Source organism: Scyliorhinus canicula, chromosome 8 (genome assembly GCF_902713615.1).
Source record: "Scyliorhinus canicula chromosome 8, sScyCan1.1, whole genome shotgun sequence".
In the NCBI taxonomy this organism is placed as follows: Eukaryota; Metazoa; Chordata; class Chondrichthyes; order Carcharhiniformes; family Scyliorhinidae; genus Scyliorhinus; species Scyliorhinus canicula.
In genome coordinates, this window is record NC_052153.1 from 14496678 (window position 1) to 14507311 (window position 10634).

General features: G+C 46.9%; 1 protein-coding gene across 1 annotated transcript in view; it reads right to left on the bottom strand.

Annotated features, from left to right (window-relative positions):
• LOC119970136 (phospholipid-transporting ATPase ABCA1-like) overlaps nucleotides 1-10310 on the bottom strand; it is a 167674-nt gene extending 157364 nt beyond the window's left edge. Inside the window, exon 1 of the mRNA XM_038804215.1 lies at nucleotides 10145-10310. The gene's annotated coding sequence lies outside the window, so the exon portion shown is untranslated. The remainder of the gene's footprint in view (nucleotides 1-10144) is intronic.
• Between the last annotated feature and the right edge of the window lie 324 nt (nucleotides 10311-10634).

Genomic DNA, 10634 nt, shown 5'->3' on the forward strand with positions numbered 1-10634 from the left:
TCCACCAGTCTTATAGGCAGTCGCTTTCCAGATCATTAAAAACTCACTGGATGAGGACGGCATGTGGCGCAGTGGTTAGCACTGGGACTGCCGTGCTGAGGACCTGGGTTTGTATCCCGGCCCTGGGTCACTGTCCGTGTGGAGTGTGCACATTCTCCCCGTGTCTGCGTGGGTTTCAACCCCACGACCCAAAGATGTACATGTTAGGTGGATTGGCCACGCTAAAGTGCCCCTTCATTGGAAAAAAGATAATTGGGTCCTCTAAATTTATAAAACAAAACTCACTGGGTAAAAAGATGCCACTGCATGTCTCCCTCGCTTCTTTGCCGATTATCTATGTCGCCTAGTCAGTAACCTTACTCTGCTGGCGCAGACAGTTTCTCCACACCTATTCAACCAAACAGCCCTTCAGAATTTTGAACCCCATCATCCGGTGTGCTCTTCACCTTCTCTACTTTGAGGAAAGCAACCCTGGCTTCTCCAGTCACTCCGCGTAACTCGATTTCCTGATATCAGTTTGGTAAATCTACCGCACATCCATTCCAAGACCCTACATAAAGCGTGGTGCCTGGAATTGAACGCACCATTCAGACTAGCCGAACCAGTGATTTATGAAGGCCTTTGTGCTCTGTGTCCCCACTCAAAGAAAGCAAAGAATCTCTTACACTTTTTTAGTGGTCGAATCAGCTCCTTGTTCCTGTGAACCCCACGTTTTCTCTGTGCGTGCACTCGACTGGTGCCCTCTACCATCAGCATCAAAAACAGATTTATCCGTTAGCAAATGGTGGGGCTTTGCTGTGTACATAGTGGGTACCGTAACAAGACCAACTTTTATTGCAGAAAAGTCATCTTCTGTCTGTAAAGAATTTTAGGGATGGGCTGACGGCAGGCCTGGAATTCTCAGGTCGTTGCAATTCACTTTTCCTGCCAGCAGCACACCCCTGCCCATGGGTCTCCCAATGGATTGGAATGGTTTCAATGGGAAATTCCGTTGATAAGCGGCAGGAGTATAGAATCCCGCCTTCAGAGACCGGCACATCGCTGAGAAACATAAGAGAATCCAGCCCCATATAAATATATGCATCCTGTTCTCTTGCAGATGTTAAGAAGACTGATTTGATGACTATACATCCAGGTGCTTCGGTTTCCTCCGACAAGTCCTGAAAGACGTGCTTGTTAGGTGAATTGGACATTCTGAATTCTCCCTCTGTGTACTCGAACAGGCGCCAGAGTGTGGCGACTGGGGGATTTTCACAGTAACTTCATTGTAGTGTTAATGTAAGCCAAACTGCTTTCTCCTACTATACATCTGTTGGTTCTCACTCGAGCCACTTCAAGCAATGATCATTCTTTAATTATTAGTCCTTCAGTAGTGACATTGACAGGATTTACCCTATTGTTGGTGATGGGAATACCACTTGCAACCAGCAAAAACAAAAATCATAGACTGGGACAGCAGCAAAGGAGGCTATTCTGTTCATTGTCCATGTACCCAATTAAAATAGCTTAAAACTGCATATCGTTTTCCATCTTATAGATTCTATTTTTAATGGAATCAATTACAAGACAATCTCTGCACAGGGTTCAGATGACATCAATGGACTGTTAGAACAGGCGATGAAGTGGTATAGGGGGCACGGTAGCACAGTGGTTAGTACAGTTGCTTCACAACCCCAGGGTCCAAGGTTCAATTCCTGACTTGTGCGACTGCCTGTGTGGAGTTTGCACTTTCTTCCCGGCTTGGGCGACTGTCTGCGTGGGTTTCCTCTGGGTGCTCCGGTTTCCTCCCACAATCCAAAGATGTGCTGGTTAGGTGGATTGGCCATGCTAAATTGCCCTTAGTACCCAGAAAGGTTGGGTGGGTTGCTGGGTTACGGGGATGGGGTGGAAGTGTGAGCTTGGTGTGCTCTTTCCAAGGGTCGGTGCAGACTCGATGGGCCGAATAGCCTCCTTCTGCACTGCAAATTCTATACCTATTCTGCAATTATTTGTTGGTTGCCTTGTCAAAGAATTTGTTTCTTATTTGACTGTAAGATTTTAAGTATGGGAACATGCATACCAATTTATGAAAATACATAGAGGAGACGTTTAGCAGGTTCATGGTGTCTCGCAAAATCACCATGTAACTAGCTATCATAGCTGCCTAGTCTTCCCTCCAACCAACATTCTTGCAATCTCCAGTGAGAGGCAAAAAACAGATAAAAGAACACTCGGCCAACACAGGAGGAGACGTATCCTGGAAAACTCCGACCCGATCCCCCCCTCAGGCAATCAAAACAAGCTCAGTAGATTGCACAGTGACCATGAGGCACATATGCAAACATCCTGTCAACCTTTTATACACAATGGAATTAGCCACAACAAGGAAATCGTCCAGCGTCTTTTTGAACTGCTGAGGCAAATACACACTCATCTCACAGTCCAGTAGCTTCTTCCAAGTGTCGACAACCCTCTATGCAAACAAAACATTTCTGGCATTTTACCAAGTTGAATGCTTACATCATTTATATGCATGTTTTCCGTAAACTATCTAATTCAAATAGTCTGCCTAAGGAGACACATGTCTCTACGCCATTTTAGTCTCTACGCCATTTTAATACCTTCAAACCACAGTCCACTTTTATCTGGTGACAGCAAAGTTCCCTAAAACGATTGTGACACAAAAGGGTCTTTTAAACTTGATATCAATATAATGTTGCTTCCTTGAACTTTTTCCAGATCTCTAAATCACACTCAAGGGGACCAAAAATGGTCACTGTTCAAGATGACACCTAACCCGGCGCTTGTAGTTCTTTTTATATTAACTCTATCATTCACAGTGAGCGGAGGTGACGTTTTGCCCCTTTTGTTCGTCAGTTCACCTGTCCGTGAGCAATATATCTCAAAAACTTAATGTGCGCATTTCAACAAAGCTTGTTAGGGCATTGCCCAAGGAAGAACTGGTTAGATTGGCAAAGACGTGGACCAGAGTTTAGCCCTAGACTTTTTTTAAAGGATTTGTCAACATTGAGAGCTGGGACAAATTTTTAGAACGTTGTTGATAGTTTTAGAATGCCGTAATTCGACTTAGCAGCTGCGATGAAACTTGTTACAGATGTCAGAATGTGAGCAGCATTTTCAGAGCAGGTTGTTGGACATGGATTAGCCTGAAGCCTCCTCAACAAGGTGGATGCTCTTAAAAGCAATTTTTTTCCCAGCTTTGTAGTTACAGAGCATCATCAAGCAGGAAGGGAAAAGCTTTGGGAAGAGTCCAAACTCAAGACAGGAGAAGCTGCTTCTACGGGAAACCCAATGACTGCCAGGGTCTGGGGCAGATTAACCGCTGACGAGGAGGGTGCAGATTATTGTGATGCTCTTCAGATCATAACTGGCAGTGGAGTAACTGCCCATATCTCGGTTAATTGTGATAATGTGAGTTACTGCAGCGTGGGAGGGTTATTCGCTCTACTGACTGCCCTCTTCATTTGTTTTATCGTGGATTGTCTAGAGTCTTCATCCATGGGCTTGTTACATCTCAACACAACTATTCACATACCCATATGGCATTCCAGCTTGCAACCTCCATAAACCTTAGCTCCTCCAAATGTTTGCTGACTGAATCCTAACTCCCACTAAGTCCCCTCTGTGCTTACTGACTTACCTTGGTTCCTGGCGCTGCAACACCTCAATTTTAAAGTCTCATCCTTGTTTGCCAATCCTTTCTCCTTATCTCTGAACTGACCTCCATCCCCCACACCCTCCAATGCCAAAACTGGTTTCTTTCGTCGCCTGGTTTTCACTGCTCCACTTAGAACTGCCAAGGGTTCAAACGACGACATTCACTTCAGAACGTAGGAGCGGGAAGAGGCCATTTGGCCCTTTGAGCCTCTCCAGCCCTCCCTGACTCCCATCTCCATTAATGGCCTCCTTAAAATCTCCCCCTCTGATCAAATCTTTGGTCATGTCTCCTACGAACTCCTTATGTGGCTCAGGGTTAAGTTTTGTTTGATAATATTCCTGTGAACTATCTTGGAATGTTTTACTGCATTAGAGATGTTACATATCGAAAAGTAGCTGCTAAAATGCGTAGAACGGATGAAGCCCCATTATGAATGGATCAGCTTTTACTCCTTCATCGAGTGCCCTAAACCTGGTACAAATCTCCATGTCCCACAGCGCCTTCACCTAGATAATTGTGATTGTGGAGAACAGTGATCCTAACGTATATGCTTGTTGGGCTCTTTGTCTTATTCTTTTCGGAGACCTGGGAGTCACTCGTCAAGTCAGCAATTTTGTTGCCCGTCCCTAATTACCCCGAGCAGGTGATGATGAGCACCTTCTTGTTGAACCGCTGCAGTCCCAGTGGTTTAGGTGCACTCTCAGTGCTGTTAGGGAAGGAGTTCCAGGATTTTGATCCAGCGACAGTGAACAAGCAGCAAAATGGGCCAGAGTTTTACGCTCCATCCACCCCTGACCCAGGCAGGGTCTAAGGTGGACGGAGGGGGGGTGTAAAATTGCATGGACGGGGTTCCTTCCGGGATCTGGCCCACCAGTCCTAGACACAATTTTACGGTGAGGCAGACAAGGCCTCAGGCAGGAAGTCCACCCATACCTTTATTAAGGCCTTTTCTCAGTCAGTTGTTGGAGCTGCACTCATCCAAGCACATGTAATACTGGCGTCCATGTAGAACTGCTTTTATTAGTAATAGCATTCTGTTTTCAGGAAGTCAATCAATTCTCTATCCTATTAAGCATTGTCTTCCTATCCTTGAAGACTCTTCGTTCTGGAACCCCAAATATACAATGTCATCATGATATCCCCAGCCACCAATCTAGCAACCTCCTCAAAATATTCAACTCAGTTAATGAAATAATCTTCTTTTCCAGTATTGTGAGTCACTACTAACACCAGCTTTGTCCAGACCATCACAGAGAACATATCTAATCACCGCCTATAACACCACTCCAATAACTGAGCTAATGCACCTATGATTTCCTACTTCTGACTCACTGTCCTTTACATATATTGGTTCTGCATTAACCTCCCTCCAATTCATGGGAACAATTCCTGCTTCTGGTGAGTTGTTAAATATTTAGGCAAAAGGTGTCTACTTAATGGAGCCCCCATTTCTTTAAAACCCTCCTGATGAACACCCTCAGTCCCAGATTCGCCACCTTAACGTTTTGAAGTCACGTGAAACCTTAAAATGGTACTAACAGTGGCTGCATCAAATAGAGTGTGGACCAACGAGAAGTAACCATTTGAAACCTTTATGGGGCCTCACGGTAGCATGGTGGTTAGCATCAATGCTTCACAGCTCCAGGGTCCCAGGTTCGATTCCCGGCTGGGTCACTGTCTGTGTGGAGTCTGCACGTCCTCCCCGTGTGTGCGTGGGTTTCCCCCGGGTGCTCCGGTTTCCTCCCACAGTCCAAAGATGTGCGGGTTAGGTGGATTGGCCATGATAAATTGCCCGTAGTGTAAGGTTAATGGGGGGATTGTTGGGTTACGGGTATATGGGTTACGTGGGTTTAATTAGGGTGATCATTGCTCGGCACAACATCGAGGGCCGAAGGGCCTGTTCTGTGCTGTACTGTTCTATGTTCTATCTTGTGCTGGACGTTTAACAGAAGTTGCTCTTGCATGTTCTTTACTAGCCCGATGGAGTCTCATTCTTCTGACTGCTGACACAGCTAAAGAAAAACATTGCTACTGCCACGGTGGCATAGTGGTTAGCACAGCTGCTTCGCAGCTCCAGGGTCCCAGGTGCGATTCCCGGCTTGGGTCACTGTCTGTGCAGAGTCTGCACGTTCTCCCCGTGTCAGCGTGGATTTCCTCCGGGTGCTCCGGTTTCCTCCCACAGTCCAAAGATGTGTAGGTTAGGTGGATTGGCCATGCTAAATTGCCCCTTAGGTTAGGTGGGGTTGCTGGGTTACAGGGATAGGGTGGAGTTGAGGGCTTTAAGTGCAGTGCTCTTCCCACCAAGTGCTGGTGCAGACTCGATTGGCCGAGTGGCCTCCTTCTGCACTGTAACTACTATGAAACTATGACTGGCTTTCTGACTATTCCAAAGGCTTTCAGTTGAACCTAGTGTCCATCCCGATCCCAATTTTATGATCTGGATGGCACCACCTAAAAATGTAGTGGAATAGTAACTTTCAAAAGGAAATGGGATAAATAGTTGAAAAGAAAAGGTTTTCCGGGCTATAGGAAAAGAACAAAGAGGGCTACCAATTGGCTAGCTTGACCAAAGAGACTTTGGACCCAAGAGCCTCCTGTGGTGTTGTATGTTTCAATGATAGGAGGATCAATAGATTCAAGAGGTACTGTGTCTATCTTTTGGAAGAGCTGAATTATCCCCAGATTTCCAGCCAAGATTTATCCCCAAATCAACATCATAAACAAATTCTCCAGTAATTACCACACTTCACATTGTCGGGGGTTTGCTGTATGCAAATTGGCTGTCATGTTTCCTGCAATGGCAACGCTATTAAACGGGACTCTATTCTTTTTTCGAGCCTTAGTGAGGAAGGCATCGCCAAGGCCATATTTACCTTCATTTCTTGCACTATGGAGTTGAGCTCGCCAGTGTTGGAAGAGGTCAGGGGGTCAGCTCTCTGTGACCCCCCCGCCCCAACTTACCGATTAGGTGGTCCTCGAGCCCCCCTTACCCCAATTCATAGGCAGGGCACACCTGGGCCCAATCCCTGGCATGGGCAAGATGCCACCTGGGCACCCTGGCACTGCCAGAATACCCAAGTGTCACTGCCAGCATGCCATGCTGGTAATGCCAAGATGTTAGTGTGTCATCAGCAGTGCTAAGGCATCAACCAGCCCAGAGGTCCACCGATCACCCAGGGTCCACCGATCGCCTGGGAGACCTCCCTCCCCAAGTGCCGTTCCACCTGGTCTACGTATGTGGAGATCAGGAGATCTGGCCGAGGACTCCGAGGTGACGGGATTTGATCCCTGGCGCTGGGTAGATGCAACGTAGACATATTCAAGTGAGGCTAACTACTCACTGGAATATGCAGATCTGGATCCTGCCCATTGTGGCGGGATCCAGATCGCGATGCCTTGTGAGATCCCGTTCGATCTCGCGAGGCATAACAGTCCGGATCAATCTAGCGAGAGGCCTCTGGCGAGATTTATCAGTCATATCCTGAGTCACGCGCAATGCGGCTGTTAGATCACGCCCAGAGATCCTGTGACTAACAACCCACTGAGAAAAAAAAATCGCATGTCTTAAAATGAGTGACACCTAATTTTAAACAATAATCCCTAGTTCTAGATTCTCCGACAAGAGTAAACAGCCTCTCCACATCCACCTTGTCAATACAGAATTCCTACAGTGCAGAAGGAAGCCATTCAGCCCATCGAGTCTGCACCAACTCTCTGAAACAGCCCTTTACCTAGGCCCACACCCCTCCTAGCCCAGTAACCCCCATAGCCCCGCTATCCTACATATCTTCGACCCTGAGGGGCAATTTAGCATGGCCAGTCCACCTAACCTGGACTTCTTTGGACTGTGGAAAGAAACCGGAGCATCCGGAGGAAACCCAGAAACCCATTCAGTCACGGGGAGAAAGTGCAAACTCCACACCAACAGTCGCCCAAGGCCGGAATCAAACCCAGGTCCCTGGAGTTGGTGCTAACCACTGTACCACCGTGCCATCCTCAGGATCCCTCATGACCTTAAAGGTTTTGATCAAGTTGCCTCTCAATCTTCTCATAGAATTTACAGTGCAGAAGGAGACCATTCAGCCCAACCGAGTCTGCACCGGCTCTTGGAAAGAGCACCCTACCCAAGGTCAACACCTCCACCCTATCCCCATAACCCAGTAACCCCACCCAACACTAAGGGCAATTTTGGACACTACGGGCAATTTAGCATGGCCAATCCACATAATCTGCACATCTTTGGACTGTGGGAGGAAACCGGAGGACCCAGAGGAAACCCACGCACACACGGGGAGGATGTGCAGACTCCGCACAGTGACCAAAACCGGAATCAAACCTGGGACCCTGGAACTGTGAAGCAATTCTGCTATCCACAATGCTACCGTGCTGCCCCTTCTGAACTCTACTGGGTAAAAAACCTAACCTCTCCTACCTTTCCTCATAAGAAAACCTACCCCATTCCTGGTATTAGTCTAGTAAACGTTCTCAGAAATCTTTCTAAAACATTTACATGTTTCCTAAAATAAGGAGACCAATACTGTACACAATACACAATACTCCAGATGTGCTCTCACCAATGCCTCTACAATTGAAGAATAACCCCCTACTTTTGTAATCAATTGCACTCACAATAAACTATAACATTCTATTAGCTTCTCTAATTATTTTCTGTTGGGGCAGTGGGGAGTCCTGGGGTTGTGTTTGGGGGGGGTTGGGGGGGGGGGGGGTCGAGAGATTGAAGCAGCATTTAAAAATGCTGCACCAATCTCTTCCTGTACTGGCGAGCTGAGCTCCTCCGTACAGGAAATGAAGGTAAGTATGGCCTTGGCGGGCCCTTCCTCGCTGAAACCCGAAAAAATAATAGTGTCCCGGCTAATAGCGGGATCGTTCTCGAGACTGCAAGCACCCCACTAAACCTGCCCCCATCAGGACTTGGCATACTCTCCTTTTGTGACTCAGCCACTAGGACGCCCAGATCCTTCTGTACTTCAGAGCTCTGCAATCTCTATCTATTTAAATAATCAGCTTCTTTTTTATTCTTCCTGCCAAAATAGGCAATTCCATGTTTGCACGCAATGTACTCCATTTGCCAGATTTTTACTCACACATTTAACAGATCTATGTCCCCCCTCGTCGCCTCTTACGTCCTCTTCGCTATTTACTTTCCCGCCTATCTTTGTGTGGTCAACAAATCTCTGTCAATGCAAGTCTTTCTTTTCTATAATGTATTTTTTTAAAGTGGAATACTCTTCAATTTCTTAGAGAAGACAGTCAAATCGCCACGATCAAACAGTCTGAGGCTATGATTCGGAAGATTCAAATGTTTGCATTTTCAATTTTACAGTTCATCCCAAGTTGTGAAACCAGTCGATTCGGCCATTCTGTGATTTCAATCACATTTTCTTTTTCATGAATGCGGCGTTAACCACTCTAACCTCAAGGAAACTTTCCCAGGACTTAACACAGATCCCAGAATGTAAAGCTAAAGTGATGTTTAGGCGCTCAGTGCACTGCCACCTGCTGCTCTGTCTCTGTGTCGCCCTCTACCTGGACAAGGGATGAAAATAATTTTTTTAAAGCCCAATGCAAAAAAATAATGACCAGTGATTTGATGGTCTCTCCACATTGAAGGGGCTGTGAAAGTATTTATCATCCATTATCATGATGGGAAAACCTCATATGGTAAAACAGGCTGATGTGCTCAGTAAACAGTGAGCTGCCCTCCATGGCCCCCAAAACATTTCAAGGGGAGCTGGTTCAACATTCTGCCCCTCAACCTTTAATGCACTTACACTGATAGAAAAAAATGGGACAAAATCAATGATATAAAAAGGAATTAAGTGAGGTTCGGTTACTTTCCACAGCCCCCAGGAACCAAAACGTGAGCTTATTTCTTCGAAGACGAGAATAAAACAAGGGTTTTTGGGGGGGGGGTTTCGTTTATTTTCCTTAAATGTATCTCAGATGCCCGAGTTTCAGCCTTTTCCAATCCAGACAGTGGGGGGGCATTATTCACACCGCGAATAACCCAGCCCGGTTCAACCCCGAAATAAGGCGAGGGATAGAAAGTTGTCCCTTACCCCAGAACCCGCAGAGTTGTCAGACGCTCCAGTCCTGAGTTTAAGAGGAATGGAATTAAAAGTACTGAACCCCAAGCGAGTAAAATTTACACCAGGAGAGGGGGGAAATGTCTTGAAATAGCGGCGAGAGAGAGACAAAATCCAGATGTTCTGCACAACACACGGCGCACAAAGGGACAATGGGTTCTGATGGACAATACAGGACACCCTGGATTCATACTTGGAGAGTTCTGCTTCCCTGTGGGGGACAAAAATACAACTTTGGGTTGAAAGCATTGTCTCAAATTCAACTCTGCCGCCTCTGCTGAATGTCAAAGACAAAAGATTAAACTCCACATGCATTCCAACCCCAAATAAGGGGACTTCACTCTCAACCCTGCAAATGTTAAAATGCATCCTCTCTTACCTTCCCCCTGGGTGTTTTCTTGTTTCTGTTCTTTGTTGTCAGTTCAGGGATTCCAGTTGCTGTGGAAGAAAAGCTTCAGATTGTGCAGCCTCTGTTCTAGTCTCTCCCTCTCTCACTCTCGTGTGTGTGTGTGTGTTCGAAGTATGAGAAGGGTTTTTTTTTAACCTCCAGTAGCTCTTGTACAGCTGATCGAAATCTCGAGGTTACTATCGGTCAAATGCACTCCTCTCGCTCGTTTGTTTTTTTTGCGTGGCTGGCATTTGCTGGGGAGTCGCTGTCAGCAGCAGAGAGGAGGTGGGGTGGGGGTGGGGGGGTGGTTGGGTGAAGGCAGGGAGCCACTGCTGAACGGGGCAAGGAGGAACCCCCTGGGGGTGGGAGCTGCTGGGGGTGGGCACTGCTGGGGGTGGGCAAGGAGGGGGAGGGGAGGGAGGAGAGAGATGGAACATCTCTGCCAGTCGGGTCCCAGGGTTCGCAGTGCCACTTTGGGACG